General features: G+C 38.5%; 1 protein-coding gene across 4 annotated transcripts in view; it reads left to right on the forward strand.

The window, feature by feature from the left end:
* The first annotated feature begins 1299 nt into the window (after positions 1-1299).
* Tank (TRAF family member associated NFKB activator) overlaps positions 1300-17329 on the forward strand; it is a 73439-nt gene continuing 57409 nt past the window's right edge. For 2 of the 4 annotated variants that reach the window (XM_052182562.1, XM_052182565.1), the window contains exon 1: positions 1300-1433. The gene's annotated coding sequence lies outside the window, so the exon portion shown is untranslated. Of the gene's footprint in view, positions 1434-13219; positions 13340-14276; positions 14376-17329 lie in introns of those variants that run through there. The other 2 variants (XM_052182563.1, XM_052182564.1) reach the window with 2 other exon arrangements.

Below are 17329 nucleotides of genomic sequence, written 5' to 3' on the forward strand. Positions count from 1 at the left end.
TCTGGCAGTTCCTCAGAAAACTGGACATAACATTTCCGGAGAACCCTGCTATACCTCTCTTGGGCATATACCCAGAGGATTTCCCGGCCTGCAATAAGGACACATGTTCCATTATGTTCATAGCAGCCTTATTTATAATAGCCAGAAGCTGGAAAGAACCCAGATGTCCCTCAATGAAGGAATGGATACAGAAAATGTGGTATATTTACACAATGGAATACTACTCAGCAATTAAAAACAATGAATTCATGAAATTTGTAGGCAAATGTTTGGAACTGGAAAATATCATCCTAAGTGAGGTAACCCAATCACAAAAGAATACACATGGAATGCAATCTCTGATAAGTGGATATTAATTAGCCCAGAAGCTCTGAATACCCAAGACACAATTAGCATAACAAATGACTCCCATGAAGAAGTAAGGAGAGGGCTCTGATCCTAGAGAGGCTTGATCCAGCATTGTAGGGGAGTACCAGGACAGAGAAAAAGGAAAGAGGTGATTGGAGAATGGCTGGAGAGAAGAAGGCTTATGGGACGGAGGGGGAACTGAGAACGGGGAAAGCATTTGGAATGTAAATAAAGAATATAGAAAATTAAAAGAAAGAAACACTCGTGCTCATCTATGTAAACAATGACCTACCTCTCAAACTAGAAATTCTGTTTAAAGAATCCTTTCTCGGCTGGTCAGTGGTGGCACATGCCTTTAATCCCAGCCCCTGGGAAGCAGGAGTAGGAGGATCTCTGAGAGGCCAGCCTGGTCTACAGAGTTCCAGGACTGCCAGGGCTACACAGAGAAACCCTGTCTCGGAAAAGAAACAAAGAAGCAAAAAAGAATCCTGTTTTGCTTTACCTTTCTTACTAGCATCTACAGTTCCAGTCTGGAATCTTAAGGTATACTTTTTTTTTCACTAGGCTTCATCCTGCTGGCCTCTGTAAGTCAGAAAGCAAAGAAAAATAGACTCAAATTTGGGGTTTGCCTTTTATTTATAAATATGATGTAGAGTAAGGCTAAAATGGCATTTCTTTTCCAAATAAGATTACTTTTAAAACTTTTTACATGAAAAACACTTCTTCCAAATAAAATTTTCATGCTTATAATTTCTAGATTTTTTTTTTAAATGCCTTAACTATTCAGGTAAAATATCATTCTTTCAAAAGGAAGTCAGAATTATAGTCACGGGTGGTTTCAGGACATTTTCTGGTAGTTTTTGCTTCATTTCAATATTTTGCCACGATTGGCTGTTGATAGCTACAAATAAGGAAGTCTTCAAGTCAGGGGATTTCTCGGTGGAAGTCCCCAGTTCAACACAAGGGAGAGCTCAGGACAGTTTGGGCAGCATCTGTAGAGCCTGGGCAAGGGCTTCCAGAATGCCTACGTGCCTGTGTCTTTAAAGAGACAGTCTGTGAAGGAAAGCCTGTCACCAGGAGAAGAGGTAATCAACTCTTACTAATTTCTGTCAACTGTTAGCTTAGCAAGAGGTTGGGAAGCCTTAAGTGTGGCAAGATCTACTGCACTCGGGTACAGCTAACTGGTGTAGGCAGTCCTTGGCACAAGAGAGCGGTGCCTTTGGCATCGACTGTCATCAGTTAGTGGGAGCCAAAGAATATTTAAAGCACTGTGACCCTTTTACTTTTTCCCTAATTTTTAAAATAGAATGGTTTATTCCTTTAATTGAAATGAGTTTCAAAGTTTATATCTGATATGTGAGTCTTCTCAAGAAGTGTTTTTTTTATACCATGTGATTGAGAGATATTTAGTCTATGTTAGGTTACATATAAAACTTATTATGTTAAAAGTAAATTAAAAGTATATGTAGTCCTACTTTTTGCTTATATTTTAAAAAATCAATTCCAGCCTCATCAAATGTATCTGTTCAAATGTTAAACTAACATCAGTACTTTTATTCTCATAAGAAATATGTAATGATGAACATTTTTAACATCAGGTATTAGCTTCATAAGCAATTCTTATTGCAGTAATCAAGGCTTGTGTTGTCCCCAACAGACCCTTTTATTTTCATCACAATTACTATTGAAGATCATATCACATTATTTTCTTAAGAATAATCCCAGATTAAATATCAAGAACTAATTTCAGTATTGTTATATTAATTAGTTTTTAGACACTCAATAAGAGTGTCTGCTTTAAAAAAAATCACCTATTTTCAGTGGTATAGTCAGATAAGACTTAAATAAAAATTCATATCATTTCATTTTACCTGGCTTTTTGTCATTACTGACCTGCCTTCTTACTATACTGAAACTGTGTTTGGGATGCTTTACCCATACTGGAATAGAAGGGGTAAGAGAGAAAATGATTCCATCCAAGTTTCAGAATAAATATATCATTCCTGGAGACTGTCTCCTGCCTCACTTGCCCTCTGCCATCTCTAGGATTACAGTTGTGTGTGTGCATTGCAAAAAAATACTAGTCTGCATCTGGGGATGTGGAACTGTATATCATCCCAATGTGCCTTAAGTGTATCCCCAGAAGCCAACTGGGGTTCTAGAGCAATGTCCAGTTATTTCTCTTAAACATTTGTGATTTGTGGCTACCAAGATGACTCAAAACAACTGTGAAATTCCCCTGAGGGAAAAAATTCTGGTTGGAATTTTAGAAATGTATGCACTAACTTGAGAGAATTGATCATCCGTGCCGTATAAAATATTCCTGTCTGTGAACATCCTGTCTTTCTATGTTTTGAGGCCCCAGTAGACATATGGAGTCCTTTGCATTATACATTATAGATATAAAGTGTAGAACATATTCCAGGCCAGTTTGCTTTGTCTCCTTTTTATGTGTGCAGTAGGGGAATGATCTGTTTAAGAATCTTCTTTCTGGTGCGTTTTAACTACTGCTAACATCCTGATTTTATAATTTTATGTAGTCATTTTATTGATCTCTTAATTTGTTCTAAATTACACAATTTATATGCCACTTTTAGATTTAAAAAAAAATACGTGGACATATTTCCTCCCTCTCGCCTTCTCAGCATACCAGCTAGAGTTTCTGGATCAGGGCTTCATAACACAGAAGAAAGCAGTCGACTGTTTATTTCTGATCTCAGGGGAATTTCCCTAGTGGTTAATATGAAGAATGAGATTGGCTGTTGGTTTGAGGTAAATGCTTTAATGATTAAAAAATATAATTAACAATATTCTGATTCATTAGGGGTACACTTAATAAACAATATCAAGGTTTCATGTTAAATAATATTTAATGTCTTTGAAAACATTAGAGACAACTGTGTTTTTAGCATTTCAAATGAGGCAGCTATCTGCTTTTTTTTAAAAGACTTGAGTGAAATCAGGTTGCTGTTGTGTTTCTCTGATAGAACTGATTTTATAATTAGGAACTGTAGATTGTTGTTTCTCAGATTAAGATAATGAATTTGGTTGATCAAACCAAACCAAGCCTACACATTTCCTTTTTCTCTTCAATCCACATGCCTAGACGCCTCTCTCCTATCATTTTGGCTTCACAATTCAGTTCACAGCTCAAACTAACAGGAAAGGATGAAAACAGTGCAGTGGAAGCCAAGGAGCCCTCTCCAGGCAGAGCAACCAGACTTACAAACAAACAAAGCAGCTGTTCATACACTCCCTGCAAACAGCTTTTGAAAGTTACATCCAAAGAGGCTCTGCAAAATGTATGTCCAAATCGGTTATCACGAATCCAGTTTACATTAAGAAAATATATACCAAAAAGCAAATGTTTGTGGTTTGCTGAGAATTTCTGCATTCGTATACAGAAGGCAAATCCATCTAGCTTTCCGTTTCATGGCACCTAGCAGTGATGAGCTGGTCTACCAAAGTCTACTTTCAGAAAGTGAAATGAGAAAAAGGCCAAATTGTTAGAATTTTAAATTCTAACAAGTTTCATGCACGTGGTCTATTCCCTGAAATGTTTAAGAAATAAATCCAAAACATCGACCTTGGCATCCCCGCCTTCAGATAATTCTTTAAAATATTTTCCCAATATCTTCTATTGTTGATTGGTGTAAATTTAATGCTTTTTTTAAACATAGTTTAGGTTTTGTTTGAAAACAACTATTTTAAAAAGAATTCTTCTGCTCAATTTTTTTCGAATGTTATCGATGCACATCTTTTTATTTTTATTTTTATTTTTATTTATGTTTTTCGAGACAGGGTTTCTCTGTGTAGCCCTGGCTGTCCTAGAGCTCACTCTGTAGACCCAGCTGGCCTTGAACTCAGAAATCTGCCTGCCCCTGCCTGCTAAGTGCTGAGATCAAAGACGTGTGCCACCACCACCTAGCATGATCTTAAAAATCACACTTTTAAAAATCATTTGGTGTATAACTGTATAGATAATCCTTTCTGGTGCTCACCTTTTTCTATTTGTATTTTCTCTCTCTTTTTCTTGATTGGTGATATCAGGGAACTAATTCCTTGGATGTGAAATTTTATTCTTAGCTTTATGCAAAATATCTTTCGGTTTTGCTTTTGCTAATATTTGTGTGATATTTTAAAGAATATTTTACTCTTCTCAGTTGCTGATTTAAGTGTTTAGATTATATATGCTTTTAATCTTTTACTGTTTTCTAATAATATTTAAGGTTATAGAACTTTTAGGACCACTTTAACGACAACTGATAAATGCTTATATGTCGTTATCACATTAGCACAGTTTCATAGTTTTAGCAGGGCTGGTTTGGTTTGACGTCAGGGTGTGCATGGGTGGGGGTGGGGAGTGCTGAGGACTGACCCCAGGACCTCACACAAGCTCAGTACGCAACTTTACAGTTTTTAGTGCAGTTTTACTTTCTCTTTAATTGTGAAACTATTTAGGTCAGTAAAATTACTTTAAAACAATTTTAGATTTAGAAAAACTTAAGCAAGAACTATTATAGACAATATATGTGTTATATACATATTTTGTATGTATTATATAATATGTATGTAATACATACATATTACAATATGATGTATGTATTGTATTATATATATTTTTATAGACAATATATGTATATGTAGCGTGTGTGCCATCCTGCTTCCTGCCTTTTATCCACTGCTATTGATATCTCTATTAGCATAGATATAACAAATCTAGAACTTCTTATTTTAAATTTTTATTATTTATTTTGCTTTTCTCTCCTCTAGTGCTTGTTAGACCGTTTCCCCTGATAATTTGTTTGTCTTTTTCTAGTTCTTTGGAGTATACAGGGATTCACCTTATTCTACTTGTCTCTGATTGCTAGAAAAACCCATCACCATGACCTCTTATTTGTTCACATGGGCTCTGGAGATCAACTTGGGTTCCCAGGCTTGTAAAGGAGTATATATATATCACATTTATATATTTACCAGGTGTGGCGATCAGACACGCCAGGCGTCTGCTTCTTTCTTGTTTGTGGTCAGGCTTGGTGATGAGGGTCTTTATAACCACTGAGCTACCTCATCAACCTCTGGTCTTCTTTTTAATGTGGCTGTTAATTGGTATCAATGTTTGACCAATTTTTTAAAGCTCTTTAGGCTTTGTTGCAATAGACTTTCATGTGTTGCAATTTTGATTTCATTAACCTCTAAGAAAATCGACTTTGTTTCGTGATTTCTTTTGTGGCTCACTAGTAACTTAAGAATGTGTCCATTTTCACAGATTTATGTCTTTTCCAGTTTTCCTTGGATTATTGACTTCCAACTTCTTTCCATCTTAATTGAAGAATTTCATATGACTTTGGTTTTCTGGAATACAGTGAGGCTTTGGAAGGGGCAGTATTTGGTATCTCCTGGAGAAGAGTCCTTGTGCACTTGCGGAGAGTGTGTTCTGCTTCCTCTTGGCACAGTGCTCTGTTGACGCTGGCTTGGCCCAGTTGGTTCACAGCTCTGTTCCAGTTACCATTCCCATATACTTTGTTTTCTACTTATCATCAAATGTGGCATAATGAAATCTCCAAGGATTGTTGTAGTTTATTTCCTTTTTCAATTTTGTAAATTTCTTTTCAATTTCTTTAGGGCCCTCTTTGCCATTTATATGTATAATTGTTATATCTTCTTGGTGAATGATTCTTATAAATATGTATGTATGTATACACACACACACACACACACACATATATATATATGTTAAGTAAAAACCTTCCATAGGAGACAAACAATAGTATATATATATATATATATATATATATATATATATATATATATATATATATATACATGTACATATTGTATATATAAATATACAACATGTACATATATGTATATATATGTGTATAAATATATGTCTAATATTCTGTCTAATATTAGTACAGTCACTCATCTCTCTTTCGATTACTGTACTCAGAAATATTTTTCATCTTTTATTATTATTATTTTATCTTTATGTGTGTGTGTGTGTGTGTGTGTGTGTGTGTGTAAGCATTTCCATGTGTGAATTCATGTGCATGCATATTATGGTGCACCTGTGGAGGTCAGAGGACACCCTCAAACACCAGTGGTTCTCACCTTCTTCCATCTTTGAGAAAGGTGCTCTTCATTTTGTTTCTTTCCCACTGCAGTGGCCAAGTTACTGGACCCCGAGTGTACTGGCTGGTTTTGTGTGTCAACTTGACACAGGCTGGAGTTATCACAGAGAAAGGAGCTTCAGTTGGGGAAGTGCCTCCGTGAGATCCAGCTGTGGGGCATTTTCTCCCCTCATAAGTGGGGAGGGCCCCTTATGTGTGGTACCACCTTTGGGCTGGTGCCCTTGGGTTCTATAAGAGAGCAGGCTGAGCAAGCTAGGGGAAGCAAGCCAGTAAGAAACGTCCCTCAATGGCCTCTGCATCAGCTCCTGCTTCCTGACCTGCTTGAGTTCCAGTCCTGACTTCCTTTAGTGATGAACTGCAACATGGAAGTGTAAGCTCAATAAACCCTTTCCTCCCCAACTTGTTTCTTGGTCATGGTGTTTGTGCAGGAATAGAAACCCTGACTAAGACACCAACTTCCAGGGATTCTCCTGTCTCCATCTCCCATCTCCCCATAAAGGTGCTCATATTATAGAAATGTGCTACAGCACCTGGGTTATATAGTTCTGAGGAGTCAAACGTTGATCCTCTTTATGTGTGAGCCATCTCTCCAGTCCACGCCTTTCACTTTCATCTCTGTGAACCTTTTCACCTAAAGTCTCTTCTAGATAACAGAGTTTCAGTACTCTGTTGTGTTGGATATTATATTGGCCAAGCTCTGCCTTCTATCTATTTTTTTCAAAACTCACTAATAAGACTTAATGAATTACTACTTGTAATAGCTTGTCCTGGAACTCACTCTGTAGACCAGTCTGGACTCAAACTCAGAAATCCTCCTGCCTCTGCCTCCCAAGTGCTGGGATTAAAGGCGTGCGCCACCACCACCCCGCTTGCTTTTCTTTTTTTTAAAGATTTATTTATTATTATATGTAAGTACACTAGCTATCTTCAGACATACCAGAAGAGAGCATCAGATCTTATTACAGATGGTTGTGAGCCACCATATGGGTGCTGGGATTTGAACTCAGGAAGAATAGTCAGTGCTCTTAACCTCTGAGCCATTTCTCCAGCCCCATGAATGTATTTCTTATAATGTATTTCTTTTTCAAAAGTCCAAAGTAAAATATCCAGGCTTAAGAGTAGATGAACCATGATGCCACTTAAAAAAAAACCCTCCAATGAACATTACTTGTTTTTACCCATGGCAGTCCTGTGCCATAATTACTTTCATAATTCAAGAGATATTATATTTAGAAATGAAGTCTAGCATAGAAGTGAATGGCTAGCAAAGTTACAAAAAGTTGTAAAGTTACAAAAAAAACCAATGGCATGTCATCAAGAGGACAGACAACAAAGAAACCCTGTCAACCTCAGGCAAGGCAAGAAGTTAAAGCTGCTCAGATCTGATGGGATTTGCCTAGTTTGCACTGAGGAATTTGTAAAATAAATAGAAATAACATCTCTGAGTTAAGCTTAGGTATTACCTATCAGGATTCTTAGAGAAAATTTGAAATATTTCTTCATTGAAAGAATACAATCTTTAAAAGATTATTAATTGTCTCATGCATTCACGATAGAAGGCCTAGTTAAATTAAAATATTACTAAATATTCGGTTAATGATCAGTTTAGAGAAGATGACTTTTGACATACAAAGTTCACGAGAAAAGTTCAGCTATCTTTTAATTTTGCTTTAATGTCAAATAAGGCAACTTTAAAATTCAATAAAAACACCTAACATCCATAAACTATCCTATTGGTTTAATCCTTCTCTTCTGCTTTCTTGCAAGTTGTCTTTATATATTTTATGTCCATGTAGAAAATGAAAAAGAAATTATGCAAAAATATTGAATCATGCTTGAATTTATATTTACATAGTTGATTGATTTACATTACATTGTACAAAAGTTGGGGTTTTTTGTTGTTTGTTTGTTTGGGTTTTTTTTTTTGTTTTGGGGGGGTTTGTTTGCTGTTGTTTCCTTGTGTGGTTCAATTCTAGTAGGCTTTTAAATTTTTCATTTTTCAGTACTTCCTTTATCATTCTTTAGGGTAACCTACTAACAACAAATTTCATCTGTAACTGCCCGCAGTTACATCAAACGGGTTACCTGGAAGGGAAGCTGGGGATGTATAGGAAGGTGGCAAAAAGAATCGGAGACCAAGATAACACCTGCTATTCGGGGTCTCAAAGGTTAATGAAGAACTCCCAATATATAGGCAAAAAAAAAAAAAAAAAAAAAACCTTCTCCCAAAGGCTGGAAGCTTCTCAGCAGAACCAGTTCAGTTGCTCCACAGGTGGCTAGTGTTTCTCAGGAAACTGCAGGTCCTTGAAGAACAATGGGCTTCACCTTGGTCTGAGCACTCCACCTTAGGTGGAGGGGATCATGGCTAACACAGGAGTTCCAGCTCAAAGGCTGGGAGAGGAACTTCACATTGGACGATGTCAAGTTCCTGCCAGGTGGCATAGCACCTCAATAAGGCTCTCTACATCCTTCAGCTTTTATTTGACATCAAAGTGTCTTCGTTCTCTTTAATTTTTTTTTGAAGATAGTTTCGCTGGATATAGAACTCTCTGTTGACACTTTTTCCCCCTGCATTTTTCAGCATGTCTTTACATGGTCTTGTAGTCTCCATAGTTTTTAAAGCAAAACTGCTGCTAATCTCTTTTTAAAATTATGTATATGCTTGTTTCAATATGACTTTTTGTATGTCTGTGTACAATGTGTATGCCCAGTGTCTTTGGAGGCCAGAAGAGAGTATCCGATCCCCTGGAACTATATTTCAGACTGCTGAAAGTTACCTTACAGTCTGTTTCAAGTCACTGTGTCGTACTCTGGGAAAGCACCCAGTGATCTTAACCACTGAACCATATGTCTAGCCACCAAACTACCACTAATCTTAATAATAATTGCTTGCAGATAGTATGACACATCTTTTTTTGAGATAGGTAGGTAGATAGACAGACAGATAGGTAGAGACTTATGTATACCAGACTAGCCTCAGACTTGCTATGCTTCTAAAACTGACCTCTACCTCCCCCTGAGATTATACTTGTGTCACTGTAGCCAGGTTCCTATTCTGATTCTCTTGATACTTCCAAGATTCTCATTTTGAGCTCTTTTTGTTTTCCCCTGAGAGGTAGGTGTCTTGTAGCCCAAGCCGAACCAGAACTTGTATCTGAAGATGACCTGGGCTACAAGACGCCCTAGAAGTGGAAATAGGCAGATTGCTGGGTCTCATCAGCTAGAAAGCTTATTCTAATCAGTGAGCCAGCCCCAGGTCCTAATGAGAAACCATGTCTCCAAAAACAATATGAATGGCCATGCCTGAGGAGCAACATCCAAAGTCAAGCTTCAACCTCCACAGGCATGCATGCATGTGTATACAAGCACATGTTAGAAACACATACATGCCTGCATATACATACACACAAAAATAATTGTACCAATGTTATCCAATATAGTTTTTAAAGTTCTCATAAAGCATATACTCTACTTTGATCATATGTCCCCACACACTTCTATCCTCCCTTTCTCAGGCCTCCCTCTTCCCATCAGCCCCTCTTCTTCCTCTAGATATTTTCACTTCAACTTTTGTGTTTTGATTTTATATATTTATTTAAAATCTAGGAAATACAAATGAAAATCAAAACTTTACAAAGAAAATTTGTATTTTCTTTGTATGTTCTCTGTCATTGAACACCTTGTCTGGTTCTATACTGTGAAGATAAATATAATTACAATAAATATTGGCATGCAGATGTATCTATGATATGTCAACTCGAAGTTCCTTAGGTAAATACACAGGAATGCTAAAGCTGGGGTCATATCAACTTTTAGTTTTCAGAGCAACCTCCATATTAACTTCTGTAGTGATTGGACTAATTTACATTCCTACCAACTGTGTACAATAGTTCACTTTTGTTCAATTCTTGTCAGCAAGCATTTTGGTTTCATTTGTTTTCCTTATAGTTTCCATGCTGACTGGGGTAAGATGGACTGCCAATGTAGTCATAATTTTATTTCTCTGATGGTTAGTGGCATTTAACAGTTTTATACGTTTATTGGTCATTTGTATTTCATCTCTTGAGCACTGTCCATTTCGTTGGCTGATTTTTTGATTGGGTTGTTTTCATGTTTAATTTATTGAGTTCTTTATATATTTTAGATATTAATCCACTGTCAAATATAGCGAACAATGATTTTCTCCCATTTTACAGATTATTGTATTGCTTATTTAACATGAGGTCCCATTTGTCAATTATTGACTTTATTTTTAGAACAAATAAAGTCCTGAATGTTCTTGCCTAAGCCTAGATCTCCTCTACTTTTTTCTCTAACCATTTTAGAGTTTCAGTTCTAACATTCAAGACTTTGGTTCTTTTGGAGTTGATTATTTTTTTTTGGGGGGGGGAACAGGTGAGAGATATGGATCTAGTTTCATTCTTCTATGTATGGATGTCCACAACACTATATTGAATGTCAATCTTCACTGAATGTCAATGCTAATGAAAGTCATAATCACTATAGGAAAGAAATATGTGTCTCTGTTTTGATTTAAAAATCATCTATTTTGAACAGTTCTCTCGGCATTCAGGCCCTTTGCACATGTACAGTCATTTCTCTTCATAACTAAGCATCATGGGAATGGAAAACAAAAAAAATCCATGCTCAAGAAAAATCCATGTTTAAGAAATGCATATTTTAAACTGCCTCTGTATTCATCCTTGTGTTCTGAATGTATTATTAATTCTATATTTTCAACAAGAAATTTCTAAAGTAGCTTCAAGTCTACTCAAAACCAATGCTGAATGAACTAAAATTTTGTTAAAATTTAAAATTTCTGCTCTTCCAAAGATATTATTAGGTGGCCAATGGCCTCTCATGTTCTCAATTCCAGCACCCAGGAAACAAAATCCAGCAGATGTTTGTGACTTCAAGGCCAGCCTGGTTACATAGAGATTTCCTGACCATCTAGATCTGTTTAAAACAACAACACCAACAACAACAAATATAAGCATATGCAAAGAAAGGCCACTCATCACAGAGTCATGCCCTTAAAGAAAACACTTCCTCTCACAGAAGCCCTCAGTTAAACCAGTCCAGACTCAATTGCCTGTTAGAACAACCAAAATATAGAACACTGAGAACACTAAATGCTGGCAAGGGTTGGCAGGGACAGGAACCTTCCTTTGTCTCTGGTGCTAACACAAGCAGTTTGGCAGTTCCTAACAAAATAAACATATACTTACCATCTCTCATATTCCTTGCATTTGCCTTAAGGAGTTGATAATTTATTTCCTCCTCATGAAAATTAGGACATTGTTCTTTCTAGGCGTTTTTTCAACCTCAGCACTGAGGAAACTGACATACGTGGGGATGAGGAGCAGGCTGGGCATTTTTAGACCTTCCATTCAACTTTATTTTGCATCTAAACCTGCTCTAGAGAAAGCAAGGCATCTTGTTTTATTTTAATGTAAGCAGTGCTGTATCACATTTAACTTAATGTCTTGTTGCAAAAATTTTTTTACATGTTATAGATGGAAACTTCTGCTTGTTAAAAAATTTTAGTAATATCTTATAATTTTTTAAAAAAAAATCACATAATGTGTTTGTTTTCTTTTCCTTTAAAAATATTGTAATGCATATATGTCTGTGTGAGGGTATAGGATCCCCTGGAACTGGAGTTAAAAACAGTTGTGAGCTGCCATGTGTGTGCTGGGAACGGGGGTCTTCTGGAAGGGCAATCATGCTTTTAACTTCTGAGTTAAAAGAGGTTAGCCCCACAATGTGCTCCTCAACACCTCCTAGATCCACCCCCTCTCCCAATATTATGACCTTTTCCTTCCCAAGTGACCACTAAGTTCAATTTGTGCTGAACAGTTCATAGTTCACAAGCATGAGCCAAACCCTCATAAAACTGGCCCCTCCCCTCAAGTCCATCTGCTGCTGTTAGCTCCTCAGGGATGCTGGTTTGGAATATGGGTTCGTGAAGCCCTCCCACCACTCTGGTAGCAGGTTGATTGGTTTGATCTTGCTTAGGTTTTCTGTGATCAACCGCGGCTGATGTAAGTTTTAAGATTGTTTTAAACGATGGTTTGAATTTTAAGAGTTGCCCCAAATATTCAAGCTCACGGTTGGAACCAGACATGTGTTTGACTCCTTGAACTAGAGAGAAAGTGGGACAGCCAGAACCCGACTCTCTTGTTCTAACATGGAAAAGATGTTTTGCTCACTGTGTCCATCTGAAAACTTCACTCTCAGCAATCACTCAAGCATGTCTGGATAGAATAATGAGAAACTTTTAATCCATGGGAAATTTACTAAAAATTGAATTTTATTTAGCAAGTATATCCATTGAAAAGTATTACTAGTGGGAGGAAACACCAAGTTGATGTGTACGTGTAATATTTCTCAAGTTGTGGACTTTAACTCAATTACATTTCCAAGAGGATCTGGTGAAAACTGTAACTTCCTGGGCCTGCCCCTACCTGTTCTAAACAGGAATTTCACAATATTTCGAGTTTTCCTGAGTGGTTCTCTAATCTACATATAAGGTATTATTAGAAGTAGTTATTAATGTTTGCTCAAAATTCTAGCTAAGACACTGAAATGACCTTTAAACAAATGACCTTGCTGTCAGATATATTTCCTGTATGGGTCTGCGGTGGAGCTTGGTGGGGCGGGGCTTGGTGGGCGGGGCGTTCCTGAAGAGGCGGGGCATGGGCGGGGCTGGCCCTGAGGATGGAAGGTGAAGCGTTAATGACTCAGAGCGCAGTCGCTGCCCTCTGAACTGGAACGGAAAGCAACTTCCGGTTGCAGTCATTCTGCCGGGCACCGGCGACCTGTGGCGTGAGAGAGCACAGCAGAAACCCTCAACTGTGAGTAAAAGCGAAGACCGGGCGTCTGGGTCGGCCGAGCCCGGGGTCACAGGACTGGGGTGTGTGAGCGGGTGTGGGATGCGCTGCACCGAAGCCTCCTCAGAGCTGCGGCCACAGCGAGTTTACAGCGCGATTTTGAGCGAGAGAAAGCGCGGGTCCCTGTCCCCGAGCTGACCCTGTGGGGCTTTCCCGGCCCGTGACCTCGGCTTCGCGATGGCGGTGCCCCCGTCCCCCCGCCCGCCCGTCGCGGCAGGGTGACTGCTGCTCTCCTCGCTGCTTCCCGGGGCGGGAAATGAGCGCGGCACGGCCTGCGGGGTTGGGGCGCGGGGGATTCCGGCGTCCTCGACTTGGCAGAAGCGGGTCGCCCTGGCGGTTATGCCCTCGGTCACTTACTAGGCTCTTTCTGTGTATCCCGGGAGTTGCACAACTCCCTTCTCTGCTTTCCTGTGGAGTGTCATCATAGTCTTGTCAATGAGAAGTTGGGTAACTTCCCCCACCAGTCCCGGAGAGAATGGGTGGCGGAGGCGCGAAGAGCAGAAGTAGCCAGCCACCTTCACTGGTCACCCAGTCCTTAGGTAGGGTCTCCATTGTGGGTTAAACTGACTGGCAACGAGTTGTATACCAAAAACAAACACAAGAGAAAGAAAAGAAAAGAAAGAAAGCTGTGCTTGTCATGAGATCCGAACAAGGGGGGAAGATGCTGTCTGTACCCCCCAGGACTTAGGCTCTCTCACTATTAGGCTGGCTGCACTAAGCAGCCTTCCTGGATGTCTTTTCTCTCGCAGATACTTTTGAGAAGTTTATCATGAAGAAGAAACGATAGGATAGAAAGTGAAGTGATGCGAAGGAACACCCCGCCGTTTGCGACTTGGAATATATACATATAGCAGAAAGACAAGCACTACCTTCTTGCAAAAAAATCATTGTGTCCCCTTTGAGAGGGGCCGTGAGCCCTCAAATGATAGTGGAGAAAATGAAAGCACCCCGCTAAAGCATTTCCAATCATGTAAGACAAAGGCGTCCTCATCTCTTAAAGGTATATTCACGTTGTTTTGCTCCCCTATGGAAATGAGATCATTGCTTTCTATGCATGCCCTCACCACTTGCTTTGTTCACTCTTCCCAAATTTGGTTTTTTTGTCATCTTTTTTTCTTAAAGGTACAGTTGTTGCCAGGCATGGTGGCCCATGCTTTTAAATCCCAGAAATCAGGAGGAAGATACAGATATAGTAACCCTTCGTGATACGTGCTAAATACTTTAAAGAACTTTTAGTCGTATGGCTTTAAGTGCCTAGGTTTTGTATCCAATATTATTGTCTGCACACAAATTATTGAAATCATTTCCTGTGTTGTTTCATTTAATACTTGACTCATTTTAAACATCTGAAGTTATTCTTGTACACTGTAGATACATACTTATGAATGGTAACATAGTTTTTTTTTCAACGTGATAAAAACATCAGGAAGATAAGATAAAAATACCAGGAAGAAGAATTCTCATTTGAGGTATTGTCTCTATCAGAATGGCCTGTGGACTTGTCAGTGAGATATTCTTTTGACTGCTGGGATGGGATGGTCCAGCCATCTCTGAGTACTATTATCCCCGAGTAGGTGGGCCTAGACTTTATAAGAAATAATGAGCAAGCCAGAAGAAACTATGAGTTGTAAGATGGAATAAACCCCTTCATCCTCAAATTGCTTTTGGTTATAGTGTTTATCATAGTAACAGAAACAAGTACAAGTGGGTTAAGTGAGTTAAGTGAGTTGACTTAGCAAGTAAAGGTACCTGGCATTCAACCTGACTTCAGTGTTCCATCCCCAGGACCAGCATGGTAGAAGGAGAGAACTAACCCCACAGTGTTGCCCTCTGAGACACACACACACACACACACACACACAAATACACTCCAAAAACAAAAGAAAGAAAGAAAGAAAGAAAGAAAGAAAGAAAGAAAGAAAGAAAGAAAGAAAGAAAGAAAGAAAGAAAGAAAAGGAAGGAAGAAAGGAAGAAACAAAGAAACAAAGAAAGAAAATTAGTTCTTTTCCAACTGACTGAAAATTCTTTTTTATTTTTTGAGGTTGGAAGATTGGGCCATGTGAGACCTTGTCTAAAAAGAAAAGCCAGGCATGGTGGTACATGCCTTTAATTCCAATACTAGGAAGCAGAGGCAGGATCTCTGTTGAGTTCAAGGTTAGTCTGATCTACAAGCTAGTCAGGTCTATGTAAGCAAGATCCTATTCTCAAAAAAAACGAAGGAAAAAAAAAGAAGAAAGAAAGAAAAGTTTACAATGCCTAATTTTATGGTATGTGTAATGTGTATTCTGTCACAGTTTTTGGCCACCAGCTTGATGAGCTGTTTAGGAACAATCCTGAGGTGTGGCCTTGTTGGAAGAGATATATCAGTGAGATGGGCCTGCACTATTTCTCTTCCTTGCTGAGAATCATGATTTAAAGTTCACAGGTCCTGTCTCCAAATGCCATGAGGTTCATGAGCTAATCTCTGAAACTGTAAGCAAGCCCCAATGAAATGTTTTTCTTTTCTAAGTGGCCTTGGTCATGATGTCTCTTCACAGCAATAGAATAATGACTAACAAGATAAAACACAAATGAGTTAAAATCACCCGATAATATTTGTGTCTTTAAAATGTTGGAGACAAAAGATAAATAACTATAATCATAAGAATAATGGTTTCCTATAAGCAGATCATTTTATTTTCCATTTACCTTTATATGAATATGATTTTTTAAAATTATTATATGGTAACATGTCTATTGTTTTCAAATTTCATTTCATGTGTATGTGCATGTATGTAAGGGAGGGGACATGAACTTAGCATGTGTATGCCATGGTACACATTTGGAAATTAGAAGTGACTGCCTTCACGATTCTGTTTTCACCTTCTCCCTTGTTAAAGTGGGGTCTTGTTCCTGTGGAGCTGTAATATACTTTAGTCTAGGTGACCCAGCTTCTGGTCACTTATCACATTTCACTATAGGAATGCTATTTCACCTGGCTTTTTATGTGGGTCATACACTGAGCCATCTCACCAACCCCAGTAATTATTTTTACCATAGAAAACTTAGTCATAAAATAACCACTCACTAGAATGCCTGGATTCTAGTCAAAGTAGTGTCATGGCATATCTTCCATAGTTTTCAGATATATATTGCTAAGTTCCATTACCTGCCTAAGGTGATTCTTGAAAGTGATCAAAAAACATCTGAAATAATCATTTATACAAGTTAATAATGCTAGGGCCAACTACATGACTTTGGAAGAAAAGAGTTTGCCACCAAGGCTGATGACCTGAGTTTGATCCTTGGGATCCACATGGTAGAAAGAGAGAACCAACTCTCACAAGTCTTCTGTCTTTCAGACATGTACACACATACACACACATACACACACACACATTTATACCCATATATAAATAACTATGTTTTTTTAAATTCAAGTTAATTATTCACAGGCTAGCTAGATACCTCAGTAAGTAACGGTATTTGCTGTACAAGCCTGGCGCCCTGGGCTTGAACCCTGGTGTCCATTTAAGTACATTGGAAGGAGGGAGCCGACTCCACAAAGTCCTCTGATGGATACGTGCACAATAGATTACTTAACATCGTTATTTATATATCAACAGTAAACTACTAGTTAAAAAGTGCTGGCTAGTTTTATGCCAACTTGATACAAGCTGGAGTCATTTGAGTAGAGGAAATATTAGTTGAGAAAATGCATCTCCAGGAATGGCCTATGGGCAAGCAAGCCTGCGATGCACTTTAAAATTAGTGACTGATGTAGGAGAGTCCAGCCAATTGTGGGTGGTGCTACGTCTGGGCTTGTGTCATATGAAAGCAGGTTGAACAAGCATGAGGAGCAAGGCAGTAAGCAATACTCCTCCGGGGCATTTTTGGCCTCTGCATCAGCTCCTGCCTCTGTGTCCTATTTGAGTTCCCGCTTCGACTTCCTTTGAGGATGGATTATGATGTGGA

This window comes from Apodemus sylvaticus, chromosome 5 (assembly GCF_947179515.1).
Source record: "Apodemus sylvaticus chromosome 5, mApoSyl1.1, whole genome shotgun sequence".
Lineage (NCBI taxonomy): Eukaryota > Metazoa > Chordata > Mammalia > Rodentia > Muridae > Apodemus > Apodemus sylvaticus.